This window comes from Camelus bactrianus, chromosome 19 (assembly GCF_048773025.1).
Source record: "Camelus bactrianus isolate YW-2024 breed Bactrian camel chromosome 19, ASM4877302v1, whole genome shotgun sequence".
NCBI classification, from domain to species: Eukaryota; Metazoa; Chordata; class Mammalia; order Artiodactyla; family Camelidae; genus Camelus; species Camelus bactrianus.
Genome location: NC_133557.1, coordinates 4,637,867 through 4,655,371, shown reverse-complemented (window position 1 = coordinate 4,655,371; position 17,505 = coordinate 4,637,867). Strand labels below are relative to the sequence as shown.

General features: G+C 38.6%; 1 protein-coding gene across 7 annotated transcripts in view; it reads left to right on the top strand.

The window, feature by feature from the left end:
• The window catches only part of PLCB1 (phospholipase C beta 1), a 648,142-nt gene that overhangs the window by 90,617 nt on the left and 540,020 nt on the right, over nucleotides 1–17,505 (top strand). The gene's annotated exons all lie outside the window — the stretch shown is intronic.

Below are 17,505 nucleotides of genomic sequence, written 5' to 3'. Positions count from 1 at the left end.
TTGAGATCCAAAGGAAATAAAATCACTATCATGAGGGAACACATGTATATTTCTTCACGGCAAAAAGTGAGCTCCCTCTACCATCCCTGGAGAGGGTTACACTCTCAGCTCTGGGCAGCTGCTTTTAACTTCCTTTGCTAAAGTCCACCACGGGGTTGATTAGACGGATGGAGAGGATGATCGATGCGTGGCCGGGGACCCTGGTGATCGCAGTCGTGGAGCTTGGTTACAGACTTTTACTCAATCTTATCAAATATTTATCAGGTATCCACTCTGTTCTAGCCCCTGTGGATACAATTAAGATGTTGTTATGTGCTTGGAGCTGCTGGTCATCTAGTGGGAATGGAAATGAAGCAAAAACATGACTGCAGTGCAGCAGGAGATCATCATACAAAGTGATAGGGTAACACAGGGAAGGGGCGAGGCAGTCTGATGATGAGAGTAGGTACTGTTTGGAGGGGCGTAGTTTATGCCAGACACTACACTAGTCATTTTATAAAAACATTTACGCTTCTATTTAAGTCTCACAACCATTTGGCTAAGTGGACAACAGCCCAGATAGGGGAAACCCTGTTTAGAAATTGATAACCTGTCTGAGATTTTTCCTTTCTTTTTTATATATATTTTTATTGAAATATAAAATACAGTTAGAAAAATATACAGTTCCTGAACTTTTACAACCTGAGCATATCCATGTAACCAGCACCCTGACATCCAGATTAAGAAATAAGACATTTAATGGGGGGGGGGAGGCTGTAGCTCAAGCGGTAGAGCACATGCTTAGCATGCATGAGGTCCTGGGGTCAATCCCCAGTATCTCCCTTAAAAATAAATCAATAGACCTAATTACATCCCGCAAAAAATTAAAAAAAAAATTAATTAAAAAAAAAGAACCAAGACACTACAGCATCTCGGAAGTCCTCACATCCTCCCAACCTAACCCTCTTTCCCCTGCCCCCCATCCTGCTCCCTTCCAGATGCTACTGTCCCTCCCCCCAAAGGTGACCTCTTGACTTTCACAGTGTAGATTTGCTGTGTCTGTTTTGTACTTGATATCAATGGAAACATAGGGCATCTCCTCTTTTGTGTGGGGGTCTTTTACTCAACATGGTGTTTATTAAGACTCATCCAGGTTGCCACGTGCAGTTGTAATTCTTGTTGCTGTATAATGTTCTATTGTGTGAATGTTCTAACATTCATTTATCCATTGTACTGTTACGGGCATTTGGCTGGTTTCTGGTTTGGAACTGTTATTAATGGCATTGCTGTGGGTTTTATAGTGCACATCTATGTTACACGTGTAAAAGCATGTCTTTTGGGCACGTACCTCAGAGTGGCATTCTTGAGTTGTAAGCAGTCGTGTGGTTGATTGACTACGAAGTGGAGAAGACATGTGCACATTGCGCTTATGAGCTGGTGGGAGCCAGCTTGGCACACCGCTGATTACAGACAGTGCACCTGTCCCGCTTTAATAGATACTAACACACAGTTTTCCAAACTAGTTTTACCCAGTGCTGAGTTTTGAGGAGCATGTAAAAGCCAGAAGTTTAAAAAAAAAAAAAGCAGGAAAGAGTTTCCAGAAATGTGCAGTGTGACTGTCAGAATTGGTTGTTACTGGTTTGGGCGTGTGCATGAATTTGAAATCCTGCCATGAGTTTGCCTTGCTTATTCTTGCCTGAAATTTCCAGGCACTAATGGAATGTAACACTTTACCCTTTTTGAACTTCTTCCTTCTCAGCACGGCACCACATTAAAGGTCAACTGTAAAATTTCCACATCCTATTAAATACTGTTCCTGGAGCCGGATACTATACTTCAAGATGCGGCTCCTGTTCAAAGACATAGACATACTCTTTGTCATGGGAGGATCTAGTGAGTGTGAAATTTTTTGTTTGAAAATCTAGATTTTTAAAATTTTTTTTGGCCTCGGTTGTCTTTCCTTTAGACTGTGGATCTGGCAAGAATTGATAAATTGTTTTGGAGGAGAGGATTATTAGGTTAAAAACAGTATTTTACTAAAAATAGACCACTTGGTTGATGCTCAGTATCTCAGAGACAATGTGAGTGAGTGTCTGTTTCTGTTTACCACGATGTTAAGTGTCACCCTGAACATAATGCTGACAGCTTAACCCCTTTCTGGCTATGCCATTATGGTTAGAATTCCTTTTTCTCTTTGTTCAAATCTACGGTTCAGGGGTTCAGAATAATCTAGCGAATGCACCAGATGAGTAGTGATTTCTGAGGCAGTCATTTAAAAAAAAGTCATTTCCTCTAAAAGGTAGCGAAGGAGTGCCATTTTGTCAAGTCCAATTTGAGTAACTTCTTTTTGGGTTAAGAGGCTGTTTATTGGGCATTTCTCAATATATGCTCTCTATGTGATTTTCTTGGAAAGCATTCCCTAAGATAATTTTATAGCCTTTGTTCCAACCATGTAGAAATGTATGTGGAGCTTTGAGAAAATGAAAGTATTACATGCATTATTTCCTATTAATTCATACAATGTTTTCCATTTATAAACCATGCTGCAGAATTACTCTGTTGGCCGAATAAGATTGGGAATGCCCGTCATATAATCTAGCAGTATAAGAAACATGCAACATGATGAAGAGAGATCCTGAAATGTATGAATACTCTAACGTTAGGAAGCGAGTCCATTTAGTGCTGCCTCAACAAGAGGAAAATCACGTGATCATACTGACAAAGCGACAAAAAGACATGATAAAATTCAACATTTATTCCTAATAATTTTTAAAAATATCTTTACAAGATATTTTTTAAAATATCTTTTAACAATTTTTAAAAGATCTTATAAATTAAGAATAGTAAGATAATATCTCAAACTGACAACCAGCATCACATGTGATGGTAACGTGCTGGGGGCATTTTCCCATTAATTCCAGAAGGAGCCAAGTGTATCACTGTTATTTGTATTAGTGAACACTGTTTAATAAAATGGAATAAGCAATATAAATATTAGAAAAAGAAGCCATTTTATAATGTGCATATGACATGACTATCTAACCTAAAAACACAAAGTCAACTAAAAAATTACTGCTAATGAAGAATTCAATTAGGAGAATTTTTCTAAAATAAATTTTTGGAATGAGATTTATGTTTGGTAATGAAAAGTTTGTGAAGATGATATTCAAAACAACAACCCAATGCAAATTATAAAATATCTATATTTTTAAAAACCTTTTGAAGTGTTAGAATCCGTACATTAAAAAAAAATCTGAAACATCCTCAAGGGAATTAAAAACAGTTTTAAATAGACAGAGATACCATATTTCTAGACAGGATAACATTTCAAAGATATGCATTATTCCCAAATTAAGTTAATGCAAATTCAAAGTTAAACAGTTATTTTATAAATTTGGCAAACAATTCAAGTTAATCTGGAAATTTTTGAAGAAACTACTTGAGAAATACTAAGAGAATTTTGCTAGTCAAATTTTCAAACATAGTGTAAGACAACTAATATAACATTTTATTGACAGTGGCAGCCAGTACATCAAGTAAAAGAGAACCAATAAACAAAGCTAACCAACTATAAGGCAAACCAACAAACAAAACTGACACGTAATAAAGGTACTAAATCCGTTGGGTAAGAGTGATTTATTCAATAAGAGGCAGAATCTACAAAAGGAAAGCAAAAATAAATTTGACAGCATTACTAAAAACTACTTCCACATTAAAAAAATACAAATTAAAAAGCAAAATGCAAAGGTAAAACAAAACCAAGTGGAGTAAATGACATTTAGAAGCTTTACATTCTTATTAAGTCACTAGAATATAAAGAAGAGAGAAAAATGGGTGAAGAATACAATCAGGCAATTAACAAAAAAAAAAAAAAAAAAAGAAAAGAAAAAGAAAATACAAACATAAATAAGTATAATAAAATTATTAACTTTACTACGAACCAAAGAAATACCAAATAAAACAATGATTATTTTCACCCATAAAGTTTCCTTTTATCCCAGACTGAGAGGGCCAGTGGTGGGCAATGATGAAGTTAAATACCACTCTAAGCTATTTGCAGAGAATAGAAGCTGGTTCTGCTTTTCTGGGTAGCTTTTGACGTATTTATCAAAAGCATAAAAATCCTCAAGTCCTTTGATCCAACAGTTTCACTTTTAATGCATTATGCTAAGGAAATTATCATGAAAGTGGGTAGAAATTACACAGAAGTTCATCGTGGTGCTGATCAAGAGCACAGTAAATTGGAAAATAAGCTGTAAATATTCAACAATAGGAAACCAGTTAAACAATTATGATATATGTGTGCAGTGGAACCTTATGCAGGCATTAAAAATGTTGCCAAGTTAAATAACACATAAAAGTCTTTATGTTCTAGTATCAAGAGAAATATGCAGACTACAAAGGAAAAACGAACAGAAAGATCATACATTTTAAAAAAGAGAAAATGCCTAGAAGCTGTATGGATAAGCACCAAAGTAACAGTGGTTTTCTCCGGCTGGTGGGATTATGAATGATTTTAATTTGCCTATTTGTACTTGCCTCACATTTCAACTTTTTCTACAGCGACTGTATATAACTTTCATAATTTATCATAATAAAATCATTATAGTTTATTTCCTAAGATATGTGTTTTGATTTTTAAAAATAGAAATCAGAAATTGAATGATTAGAACTATTTATTAAATTTAGGGTTTGCAGGAGGAATCTTTTTTTCACTGGTTTCTGCATCACTCCTATTTTTAGGATAAGCTAGCTTTTTCATTAACTTCGAAGCAGACACAAATTGTATGCACTGTAAATCTAAGGCACCAACCATAGGATTAATCAGCTAACTATTTACGTAAATTGGATCGCAGTTTCAACAATTATGCTTATGCAAAGAATGTCCTTTTCTTTGCAAAACCAATGAAGTATCAACTTCTAAAATTCATCTTGTTAACTTGTTGTAAAAAGCTTGTATAAATGGCCTGAGGAAAGATTCAGGCTGTGTTAAGTTGAAGATGACCTTTGAAAAATGGACAGATTTGAGTTCAATATTTACCTCTTCTCTAAGGACATAAAATCATTCTCAAAAAAGAAAGTGAATAAACCAAAGTCTTGACAAAATATTTCCTGTAAGACTTATGGCCTCAGGATGGCCTCTGTAGCTATTAGAGATTTTAATAGATGAAAAAGAGATGATTTGTACTCTTGAGAAACTTACCGGGCAGGAGAGGTGACTTGGAGCAGGTGGTGGGGATAGACAAGGTAAGCTGGTGATTTCAGGTGATATGATTTGGGGAGCTGGCAGGTTGCCCAGGTGGAAGTATCCAGCAGGCACTCGGGAATTGATACTGGCCCTTGAATCAGGCATGTTTGTGGCAATGACCCTGATGTGGGAGTCAGTTGCTGAGAGACAGAGACAGAGACAGCTGAAGCCATGTGAAAGTGTGCATTCCAGGTGGGTTTGGAGCCCCCTGACTGCACAACTCCGACTCCCCTCATTCTGTTCTCTGAAGTTATGCTCCAGGGCGAGCCGCTCACACAAACTGTTCTAAAAGCACTGCCCCTTCCATGCCTTCATCTTTCAGTGGACCAAGGCAGAAGATGTACAAGGACTCACACTGACATGTCAAATGGGAAGGGGGAACATGGGAGTCAGTGAAGTGGTGAAAAATGGAACGAATGAAATGGAGCAAATTTCAGGGAGTGTTAGGTTCATGGTGTCAAATGTTCTAGATAGATCTTAGGCAGTGGGCACTGAGACAGGCCATTGGGCATGAAAGAATAAAGAAATGGGTCATCTTGGAGACTGCGGAATCCACTGAGTGAAGGGGAAGAAGACATCAAGGCACCAGGAAGCAGATCCCATCCCTGGGGAGGAAGGAAGACTCTGGGTTCAGAGTGTAGCATCACTGACTGAAAGACTTTTTTTTTTTTTTTTAATTGCAGTACAGTCAGTTACAATGTGTCCATTTCTGGTGTACAGCATAATGCCCCAGTCATGCATGTATATACTATATATTCGTTTTCATATTCTTTTTTCATTAAAGGTTGTTACAAGATATTGAATATAGTTTCCTGTGCTCTACAGAAGAAAAATTTTAATCTATTTTTATATATAGTGGTTATCATTTGCAAATCGCAAACTCCCTGAAGGACTTTTATTTCTGTTTAGAGAAGCCTGAGTATTTCTACGTAGAACAAAAGGAATCAGGGGAGAGGGGGAAGTTGGAGGTACAAGAGAAAGAGGGGATGCTTAATTAAACAGAGTCCTGAGGGAGGCACAGTGGATCAATGTAGCAAGGCCAGGATGGCTCTTGAAAAGAGAAGGGCACCCATTTCTCTGGATGGGACCGAGGTGGACAAGGAATTAACTCCTTCCAGAAGAGAAATGGGTTGAGTTGTGGAATCCAGCTTAAAATCTGGTTGGAAGGTGAAATAAAGAGAGAGGCTCGAAGTCATTAACAAGGTCTCTTGGGCTCTCAGTCACAGAGTTTCCAATGACAGATGCAGAAGTCCTCTTAAGCCGTTGTATCCAGTGCTAACAATACACTTTCATACAGTCACCATTGTCGGATGTAAGAAATGAAGGGCAAACTTAGCGAGTTTTACAGATGCGCCAATGATGGGCATGGATAAATTGGAGATAGTGCCAAGTGCTGTTTGCAAAAGTGTTATGTTATGTCTCTAGTAAGTTGTATTTCATTTTACCAAATAGTGCTTTGGCATTTTCTGTAACTATTTCTAATACTTGGAAAAATAAGAGAAAGTCAGTCCAGGTGTACTCTGAGATAACTCTTGAGAAAAGAGTATTGAACGGGACATTGAGCTTATTGGTTAACACTTTAGAATGACAGCAGATCCTTTATATTTAACACAGAGAATAGCATTTTATTCTGTGCCTTAGAATTTTGTGATGGAATTGGCAACACCAGTGTACTTTGAGCTCCTTCAGCCCAGAAGAGCCACAAACACACTGTAAATTGGGTCCTTTGTTGATGCTGACTTGGAGACTGTGTTAACTATCCTGCCTCAGGCTTTAAGGGTTTGGCTACAAACCTATAAAGCTATTTAACATTTCTGTCACTTCCTTTTACAATGACCTGTAACTCCTAATGATTTGCTTGTAAATCAGATAAGGTTTTATAAAATAGTAGACTAAAGGATATTTAAAGACTAGTTTATTTTTTAATTATTTTTATTTTTTGGCAGGAGGAGGTAATTAGGTTTATTTATTTTCAGAGGAGGTACTGGGGATTGAACTCAGCACCTCGTGCATGCTAAGCATATGCGCTACCCTTTAAGCTATACCCTCCCCGTTAGGGACTAGTTCAGATATGTTTAGATTACCTAATAATCAATCATCCATACTTTCTCATTAAACATAGAACTGGGAAGGGACTTAGAGATTATCTAGACTATGACTCTAATTTTAAAAAAATTAATTGTATTTGCATATGTAATCTATGAATACCTTCTTCCTGTAAAAACTGCAAACAGCACAACTGAGGTCAGTGTCCCCTTTGGTCCCCTCAGCTTCCCAGACAAGCACATGTTTAAATATGTAATTAGTGTTCTGTGCAACCTTACAAACATTTCACTAACATTGACATGCGAATATATGTATCTGCAGAAAACATGTAATATTGTTTAGCGTGGGTTCAATAAATAGCACCATGTTTTATATACCTTGCTTGTTATATTTAATGACATGTCTTAGAGACCTTTGCATATTAGGGGACATAGAGCTACTTCATGCTTTTTATCAGATGCAGAGTATTTCATCACACGGATGCCCTGTAGTTTGTTTCATGTCATTGTCTTCAGATTGACAAAATTTTCTCTATTACAAATGATGCTGGAATGCAGGTTCTTCCTTGTTCTGGCTTTCTTGAAGATACAGAGAAGGGAAATGCTGGACCAGAAATTATAGGCATTTTAATAGGCATTGCCAAATTACCCTCCAAAAGGATTATACTAATTTTCTCTCCCACCAACAATCTTTTCATTTTAGGAATGAGGAAAATGAGGCACAGAAATTATATGACTTGCCAAATATCATAAAAATCTAAGGAATGGGAATCAGATATCCTGTCTCCCTGATAGATTTCTGACAACTGCACCAAAGTTTTTACAAATTTATCAAAGAAGAAAAGAATACTTATTAAACTAGCCTCCTTAAAACTTTGCTTTATATTTTCCCTCTCCTTTACTAAATTTACCAAACCAGTTCTATTTGGTCATTTAAATCAACAAGTTGAAGAATAATAGAAATATAGTTATCAATTTAAGGGTTTTGGGAAGCTATTAAAAACACAAGATTCTTCTCTTGTTAGTTTTAAGTTATTTTTTCCGGATTGTGCGATCCTGTAATCTTACATCTGCTAAAATTTTCATGGTTGGGGTATTTTCTAATAGAAATTCTCCTGGTTTAGACATTTCATTTTCCTATACTTATCAACAGAATCATCTTTATTTCTTCACTTGAAGTGTTTCCAAATGTACAAAAATACAGAGTGAGTTGATGGGAAAAGTACATAGAAGTAATGTGCTTGAAAAATCAATACTTTACTTTGTAGAAAAAAATATTTTGTGCCAAAGCATTACTGAAGAAAAAGAAAGAGGCTGGAGGAATAACTCCCAGACTTCAGACAATACTATAGAGCTACAGTCATCAAGACAGCATGGTATTGGTACAAAAACAGACATATAGACCAACGGAACAGAATAGAGAGCCCAGAAATGAACCCACAAACTTTTGGTCAACTCATCTTTGACAAAGGAGGCAAGAATATACATTGGAATAAAGACAGTCTCTTCAGCAAATGGTGTTGGGAAAACTGGACAGCAGCATGTAAAACAATGAAGCTAGAGCACTCCCTTACACCATACACAAAAATCAACTCAAAATGGATCAAAGACTTAAACATAAGACAAGATACAATAAACTTCCTAGAGGAAAATATAGGCAAAACATTATCTGACATACATCTCAAAAATGTTCTCCTAGGGCAGTCTACCCAAGCAATAGAAATAAAAGCAAGAATAAACAAATGGGGCCTAATGAAACTTACAAGCTTCTGCACAGCAAAGGAAACCATAAGTAAAACAAAAAGACAACCTATGGAATGGGAGAAAATTTTTGCAAATGAAACCGACAAAGGCTTGATCTCCAGAATATATAAGCAGCTCATATGACTTAATAAGAAAAAACAAACAACCCAATCCAAAAATGGGCAGAAGACCTAAACAAGCAATTCTCCGAGGAAGACATACAAATGATCAATAGGCACATGAAAAAATGTTCAGTATCACTAATTTCAGAGAAATGCAAATCAAAACTACAATGAGGTATCACCTCACACCAGTCAGAATGGCCATCATGCAAAAGTCCACAAATGACAAATGCTGGAGAGGCTGTGGAGAAAAGGGAGCCCTCCTACACTGCTGGTGGGAATGCAGTTTGGTGCAGCCACTATGGAAAACAGTATGGAGTTTCCTCAAAAGACTAGAAACAGACTTACCATATGATCCAGTCATCCCGCTCCTGGGCATATATCCAGAAGGAACCCTACTTCAAAAGGACACCAGCACCCCAGTGTTCATAGCAGCACTATCTACAATAGCCAAGACATGGAAACAGCCTAAATGTCCATCAACAGGTGACTGGATAAAGAAGAGGTGGTATATTTATACAACGGAATACTATTCAGCCATAAAAACCAACAACATAATGCCATTTGCAGCAACATGGATGTTCCTGGAGAATGTCATCCTAAGTGAAGTAAACCAGAAAGAGAAAGAAAAATACCATATGAGATCACTCATATGAACACTCTGAAAAAAAAAAAAATAACAACAAACAAAACATAAATACAAAACAGAGAACAGACTCATAGACACAGAATACAAACTTGTGGTTGCCAAGTGGGTGGAGGGTGGGAAGGCATAGACTGGGATTTCAAAATGTAGAATAGATAAACAAGATTATATGATATAGCACAGGGAAATATATACAAGATCTTATGGTGGCTCACAGAGAAAGGAACGTGACAATGAATATATATATGTTCATGTATAACTGAAAAATTGTGCTCTACATTGAAATTTGACACATTGTAAAATGATTATAAATCAATAAAAAATGTTTAAAAAAAAAGAAAAAAAATATTTTGATGGAGTTCGGGTTCACTTTCCATGAGTCCTTTCATATCCTGGGGTCAGGTTGGGTCATAAAATTCTAGTGACCCAGGCTAGGCGTTCAGTTAACCTTGTTTGGGTTCTCTTTACCTCTTGATCTGGAAGAAGATATCACGTGAACGTTCCAATATTTGTAGATAATTGGGCCCACCTCCTATATATTTCCAAATAACTGATGTTTCTTTGTAGCTACATGATGGCAGTTTGATGTTGAAACAAAGTTTTATAGGAATCAAAAAATACAAGAAATGCAATGAACTGTTCAGTGGGCACTGAGTGAGCAAGGAACTGGCTAGACATTTTCATGTGTGTTATCTAATGTGGGCTCACTGGAAACTCAGGTGGTAAATTTTATTTCACTCCATTTCCGTATCAGGAAATGGAGCGTGAGAGAGAGGAGGGGGACCCAAGGAGGACATATGAGGTTCCCAAGCCTTCCCTCCTTCTTTCTACCACCCGGCCTCCCATCTTGGCAGAAATCAGTGAAAGCTGGAGTGGAGAGAGCCTCCTGGAAGAGGTAGAGTGGAATTTGAGTGAGTTCCAAAAAGGTGGCTGAGAGTTAGATGAAGGAGGGCAGGGCTGGAATTTAAGGAGAGGGAGGAGTCTGTGGAAAGACACATAGCTGAAGACAGGCATGGTGTTCAATTATGATTTACTCAGATTTATCTGCAAGGAACAGAGCCCTGCCCAGCTGACACTGGGCAACATAATTTTGGAGGATAAAGGGCTTTGCCGAGAAACTCAGTGGGGCCTGAAAAACAGCAGCCAGAGATTAGGAGTTGGGATCTAAGATGACTCCCTTTGTCTCTCTAGAGAGTTTATCGTCTCTCCCCTAATTTTCTTGACCTTCCTGCTACATAGTTTCTTAGTCTCTGCAGAAGGGCTTGTTTGCTTTGCCCAGTGTGTGGCCAACCCACCAGCACAGAGATGTACTAGCATCACTGAGCCTCCGGGCCAGGTTTCAAGGGCCAAATGTCCGTCTCTGGTCCAGTCAGCTGTGATGAGGAGCATGGCTTTGAGTGCTCACCTACCATGGTCTGGGAGCAGGGTCTTTGGAAGTGTGGCACACAGAGCATCTCTAAGAAGGAGTGATCGGCATTTGAACCCTAGGGAGCAAGAGAAGTGGGAGGCTCGTGTGGTCAGACCTGTGGAGTATCTTGAAGGCCAGTGGAAACATGTGCACTTGGTTCTCTAACTGAAAGGGGGAGGATTTGCATGACGAAGGGGTTTGACACAGGGCAGTTTGAAAGGGTGGAGAGACTGCAGCACAGAGGTGAGCTAAGAGATTATGGCACAGGGCATGATAATTAAGAGGGATGGGAGAGGAAGGGCAATTGCGGAGGAGACAGGAGCTACCCTGAAAGGACAGGTGCATTTCTTGACTGGTTATAAAGAAAAGGCAGCTTTCAGCTCCAAGGATAGGGACAAGGTTGTGTGCCTTTGGGAGATAAAGAAAGGAGGAGGAGAGATGTAATTGTCAGGAGAGAGAGAATGCATCTATTTGGGGGAATGTCGTCTCAGATTCAACTGTGAGATATAAACACTGGCCAGAGGCTACAAGCGTCATGTGCAAAGTGAACTGGGTACGATGTGAAGCCATATTAATGTGAAGTTAGAAAAGTGAGATGGGGGATGGGCTTTATAGGAAAACGGGGAGTTGGATGCATGGCCAATAGCCTTCCATCCAAATTTGCATCATTGTAGGATGTGCTGTCTCTGGGTTTGGGTTTGTGACAGGGTTTCACTGAACTTCCAGCTGGACAGGTTAGGTGACGAGGTGGTGTTTCAGGACTGAAATGCCTGAAGAATACTGTGCTGAAACAGTGACGATAGACGAAGTTTCCCCCCAGGAGGGAAAACTCTAGAAACAAGTCCAGTCTTAGTGTGGATAAGACTGATGCTGGAATCGATTTTAAAGCCTGTGCTAGACTGCTGATTCCCAAAGCGTGCCTTAGATCACAGATGCAAACAGGAAACGGTTAAATTTTCCAGTACAGGGATAAACATGTCTTCCTCTTGTTCTCAGGGGACCTAGCCATTCCCTAATGCCGACAACATTGGTCCGAAAGAATGGTTGTATTTTGGCCAAGCCACGGACTCCTCTTTGAGACTCTGCCAGTTCCTGGTGGAAGCTATTTTTAGGTGTCTATAACTTGGACTAAGGGAACTTTGTCCTGCCTAATTATTGTCATCCAGTGGATATAAATAGAACATTTAAGAAGACAAGCCATATGCTTTGTTGTGGTTACTTTATTTAACTCCAGATCTGATTTACAATCACATTAATTTCTCAAACCACTCTGTTTTTTTCATTAAGAAGATGCTTTGCCCATAGGAATGCTTTATAATTTGGCTGTGGAATCAGAAACCAAAACACTTTTCCTCCCAAAAACTTGTAATAAGGTCAAACACTAAAGGCTTGTAATAATTGTTCTTAGCTGTTCTCTTAGAATTGAAAACAAATGTTACCTAGTACTCCAAAAGCAGTGTACTGTTAATAATGCGTGCATATAGTATGATTCCAATTTCCTTATCATTTTTATGCATTGCCTCAAAATTAAATGTGACAAAAGTTTTAGTTCTCTAATTTCTGAAGAATTAAAAGATTGTATTTTACTAATTAAGGTCAGATTTATACTCTTTTGTATCAGACATTTTTATGGTAAAAATTAATATAGCAAACTTACAGTGATACACTGCGTGCTCTCTAGAATGACAAAAGACCGACAGTACCAAGTTTTACAAAGATGCAGGTAACTGGAACTCTCATGCATTGCTGGTAGGAGGGCAAATTGGTTCCAGCCAATTTGGAAAACTGTTTATTAGCATTTATTAAACTAATGCATGTGTCTACCATGCAAGAGAAATGAGCATGTGTGCTTTTCAGAAGACAGTTATTAGAATAACAATTTTTATTTCTAATAATCCCAAATTGTCTATTAACATGAGAATGGATAAACACATTGTTAGGGTGAACGATTAATACATGCTGTGTAATATAGATGAAACCTCACAAATGCCACACTGAAGGAAAGAAGCCAGATACAAAAGATAAATACGAATCCCTGTGTCTGAAGTTCAAGAAAAGGCAAAACTCATCGATGATGACAGAGATCAGACTACTTTCCCTCTGGAGAAGGTAATGTTGGAAAGTGGCACCTGAGAATTTGGGGCTGCTGTGTAAATGCTCTGGATGGAAATGTTCCAAGGGTGCTTCCATGTGTGTAAACATATGTAGACATTCAGCCACATGCACTTAAGGTTAGAGTACTTAACCATGTGTAGATTATACCTCAGGAAATGTATGGAATTCACGTTGTATGCCTCAAAATGATCCACAGCAAATTATTTTCCTTCTTCCAATTTCACAGAGAATGAAGAGGCTAATTCTAATGCAAAAGGTTGATCCTGGGCCAAACTGGGGAGGTGATGCATGCAATTGAAGTACTGAGACAAATACTGGTGGCTTTACCTTCCCTGTTAAAAGAGATAAATTAGTTCTACTGTGAAAGTAGTTAAATGGTGTGGCTTAGGAGAGACCCCATTTTTTTTGGCCTGTAGAACAAGGAATAATATTTTTATATTTTTTGATACATCGTATTAGATGTGAAAAGAGAAAAACATTTTTCAACTTTAAGCATATTTTTATTCAAATTTTTTATATTTAGGTATCCATATAGATCCATATTCTGTAATTGGTTCATTTGCATACTTGTAGGGTTTTTTAGTGCAGTTTTTCTGGGGGAAGGGGGAAAATTTCCTTTTTTTTTTAATTGAGTCATAGTCATTTTACAATGTTGTGTCAAATTCCAGTGTAGAGCACAATTTTTCAGTTATACATGAACATACATATGTTCATTGTCACATTTTTTTTCACTGTGAGCTACCACAAGATCTTGTATATATTTCCCTGTGCTATACAGTATAATCTTGCTTATCTATTCTATATATACCTGTCAGTATCTACAAATTTTGAAATCCCAGTCTGTCCCTTCCCACCCCGCAAGATTTCCTTTTTTATGGCTGAATAACATTCCATTGTACATCTGGGCCACATTTTATTTATCTATTCATCCACTGATGGACACTTATATGTTGTTTCCATATCTTGGCCATTGTATATAATGCTGCAGTGAACGTGGGTGTGTGTGTATCTTTTTGAATTAGTGTTTTTGTTTTTGTGTTGGCTTCAGATAAATATCCAGAAGTGGGATTGCTGGATCAGGTGGTAGCTCTATTTTTAATATTTTGAGGAAGTTCCATACTGTTTTCTATAGTGACTGCACCAATTTACATTCCCACCAATAATGCAGGAAGGTTCTCTTGTGTCCACATCCTCACCAACACTTGTTATTCGTTGTCTTGTTTGATGATAGCCAATCTGACAGGTGTGAAGTGACATCTCATTATGGTTTTGGTTTGTATTTCCCTGATGGTTAGTGGCTTTGAGCATATTTTCAGGTACTTACTGTCCATCTGTATGTCTTTATCATTCTTACTCCTGAAAACAAGGGGTGGAATAGATATATGTCCTTCTTGGGTCAGAAGTGGAGGTGACAGAACAGAGCATCACTTGTGCAGCTTCCTTGTGTTTCTCTACCTTAGCTTTATAGTTTTCTTTAAAGTCTCCAGATGACCCATGTGTCACCCTTGGGTGAGATGCAATGAAGTAATACATTGACAGTGCCTACTGCAGGATCTGCAGAGAGTAAATGCTCTGTAAATATTAGCTTTCTTTTTCTTTTACTCCCTCTCTTCCTGGCAACTGAATAGCCATTACACCAGCCCTCTGTCTTAGTTTGGGTTTCCCAGAAGCAGAATCTGAGATGCGGGTTATACGTAGGTGAACATTAGGGAAGGATCCCAGGAGACAATGGCAAAGGAATGGTAAGAACAGGTCAGGGATCTGAAAGAAGCCACATAAGGGCTCCATGTCACGGGACATCCCAGCCTCACATGATCCCATGGGGTGCCCCAGAGCATAAATGCATCTCGGAATATGTGCCACCTTCCTTTCATATCCCTGCTCCAGGGTCTTGTTGGCTCTGGGCCGTCCTGGCAGGGTGTAACTTCCCAGGTATTTCTATCTCTCCATCCTGAATGGGCAGCTCCAGTGGCCTAAGGAAAACCCCTGCAGGAGGCTGTGGGTGTGGGCTTTTAGGACCAGAGCACATAGAAGCTGGGGGTGGGTGCATGAAACCCACAAAAAAGGATGGAGATGGCGGATGTGGGTGGACAACGGCAGTATTCACTGTACCCTCTCTGAGTTGGTAGGGGCCAGGTAAGCAAAGGTCTTGTTCAATGGTGGCCTTCCAATGAGAAAAGCAAGGCTACCTCTTAGGTCAAAGTCATGCATTATTTTTGGGAGCGGCGACCAAAGCAGTGTCAATCAGCAGGAATGAGTCCATCTCTGAAGATCAGACACCCAGGAAATCTGTGACAAGCTCCAGTCTCCCCAGTTGATCTTCTGCCCGACGTGATCTGAATGTGGCTGGGGGTATTGGGAGAGAGCATCCGTGATGAAGGAGGGTGGCGTTCAAGACTCAGCTTTACTGTTACCCCGTTTAAGGAAACGACTAGTGATTAATTTTCGGGCCATCTAGGGCTCTTCCTCCTCAAAGAATGGCTAGCGGAGGAGGGTATAGCACAGCGGTAGAGTGTGTGCTTAGCACGCACAAGGTCCTGGGTTCAATCCCCAGTACCTCCACTAAAAATAGATAAATAAGTAAAACTAATTACCACCCCCCCCCGCAAAAAAACACCTAAAAAAATGGCTAAACTGAGAGATTTACTTCTGAAAGGGTAAACCTTTAATTAGACTTTTTAGGAAAGAGAAGCTTAGAAAGAAAACAGAATGTTCTCTTTTGGGAAATTAAATACTAACAGTTTTATCGATATTTGTTAAAATCAAAATGAAATATTCTGGTCACACAAATCTTCCATTATAGTCTTTTATTTGAGGAAATGGAATAATGAAAAAAAAATCTGAGGACTGGATTGAAATAAGAAATAGAGTTATTAGAAAGAGGAAATTTCTGAAAGCTCTTCATGGTCTTTGACATATTAAAAAGGGCACTTAATATCTGTGAAAAAATGAACTATTGTAAAGTGTAATTATTTCTAATGTTCCTCATTTTGGGGGCCTTATGAGAAATCTGGAATTGCTGGTAAACCAATTTTGAATATTTTGGAGGTAAGTTAATAAAACACTTTATCCAGGATTCATGGTTTTTTGGTCCTTCTTACATTATTCGCATCTGGGTTAAGGTCTTCTCCATCACTGGAAGCTACTGGAAAGAAAACTTTGCCTGAAGCTGCATGAGAACTGGAGTGAGAATGTTAGATGGTGAATGGTGGCAAGATTCCAAAACTAATTATGAAGGCTTTTGAAATGATGTGGCATTTTCAACCTATTTTGATTGACAAAGCGTATCATAAACGGAGAACTCATTTTCCATTTCCCCTTATTTCCCTGTGATTGTAGGTCTCATCCACTCAGATCTGAGCCTGTCTTCATGTATGTCAGTCCGAAGCAGCAAATATGAGACAGCTTGTCTGTGTGTGTGACTCCACTGAGTCCCGTTACCAGAAGGCTTTAAGCTTCAATTTGTTTCTTTTGATTATTGGCAGATTGCTGTCTGTGTCGTCTCTCTGATGTGACTGTTTGAGCCTGTTAGCTATGCCTTTCCTAATTTTTCATGCTTCCAGTGTTACCCATTCAAAATTTATGACCATAAGGGCAGTGGATTAGAAGCCTGAAGAATCGAGGCTTAAGTCTGCTGCCAGAGATTTACTGTCATTGTTTTAGGTGCAAAGAATTGACAGGCAGTCCAAGTCACTCTAGTCCCCGGCTTAATACATTTAATGTAGAATTATCTGGGAATGAGGACATTTTCTCTGATACAAGAAAATCAAACAGACAGAGAGCTGTTGAAATCTAGGATTTAAGGTTAAGCCTCTTATTCTGTATCTGATGGGCATCACCCGTATCTGTGAACATCTGACACTGGGGATGTGCAGTGCAGGCTTAGACAGATGCTTCCAAGGTGTGTCTCAAAGGCCGTCTTACTCCTTTGTGTTCCCCGTTTAATACTTAGCGAGTTTTTCATTGGTTGATGAAGAAGAAAATCATTTCCAGATTATGTAGCGTGGATCGCCACTTTAAATACCTCACCTTCCGTGATACAGTATCTTATTTATTTTACTTTGTTACTGTGACCTGTTGGCTTTTGTGCTACTAAAGCTTTTGCGTCTGTGAAGTGCTTAGTGATTAGAGACTCTTCACCCTTCCTTTGGCCATCTTTGAGTGGCCTTTTTCACCTTTTTTCCCCCCTAAAATCCCTT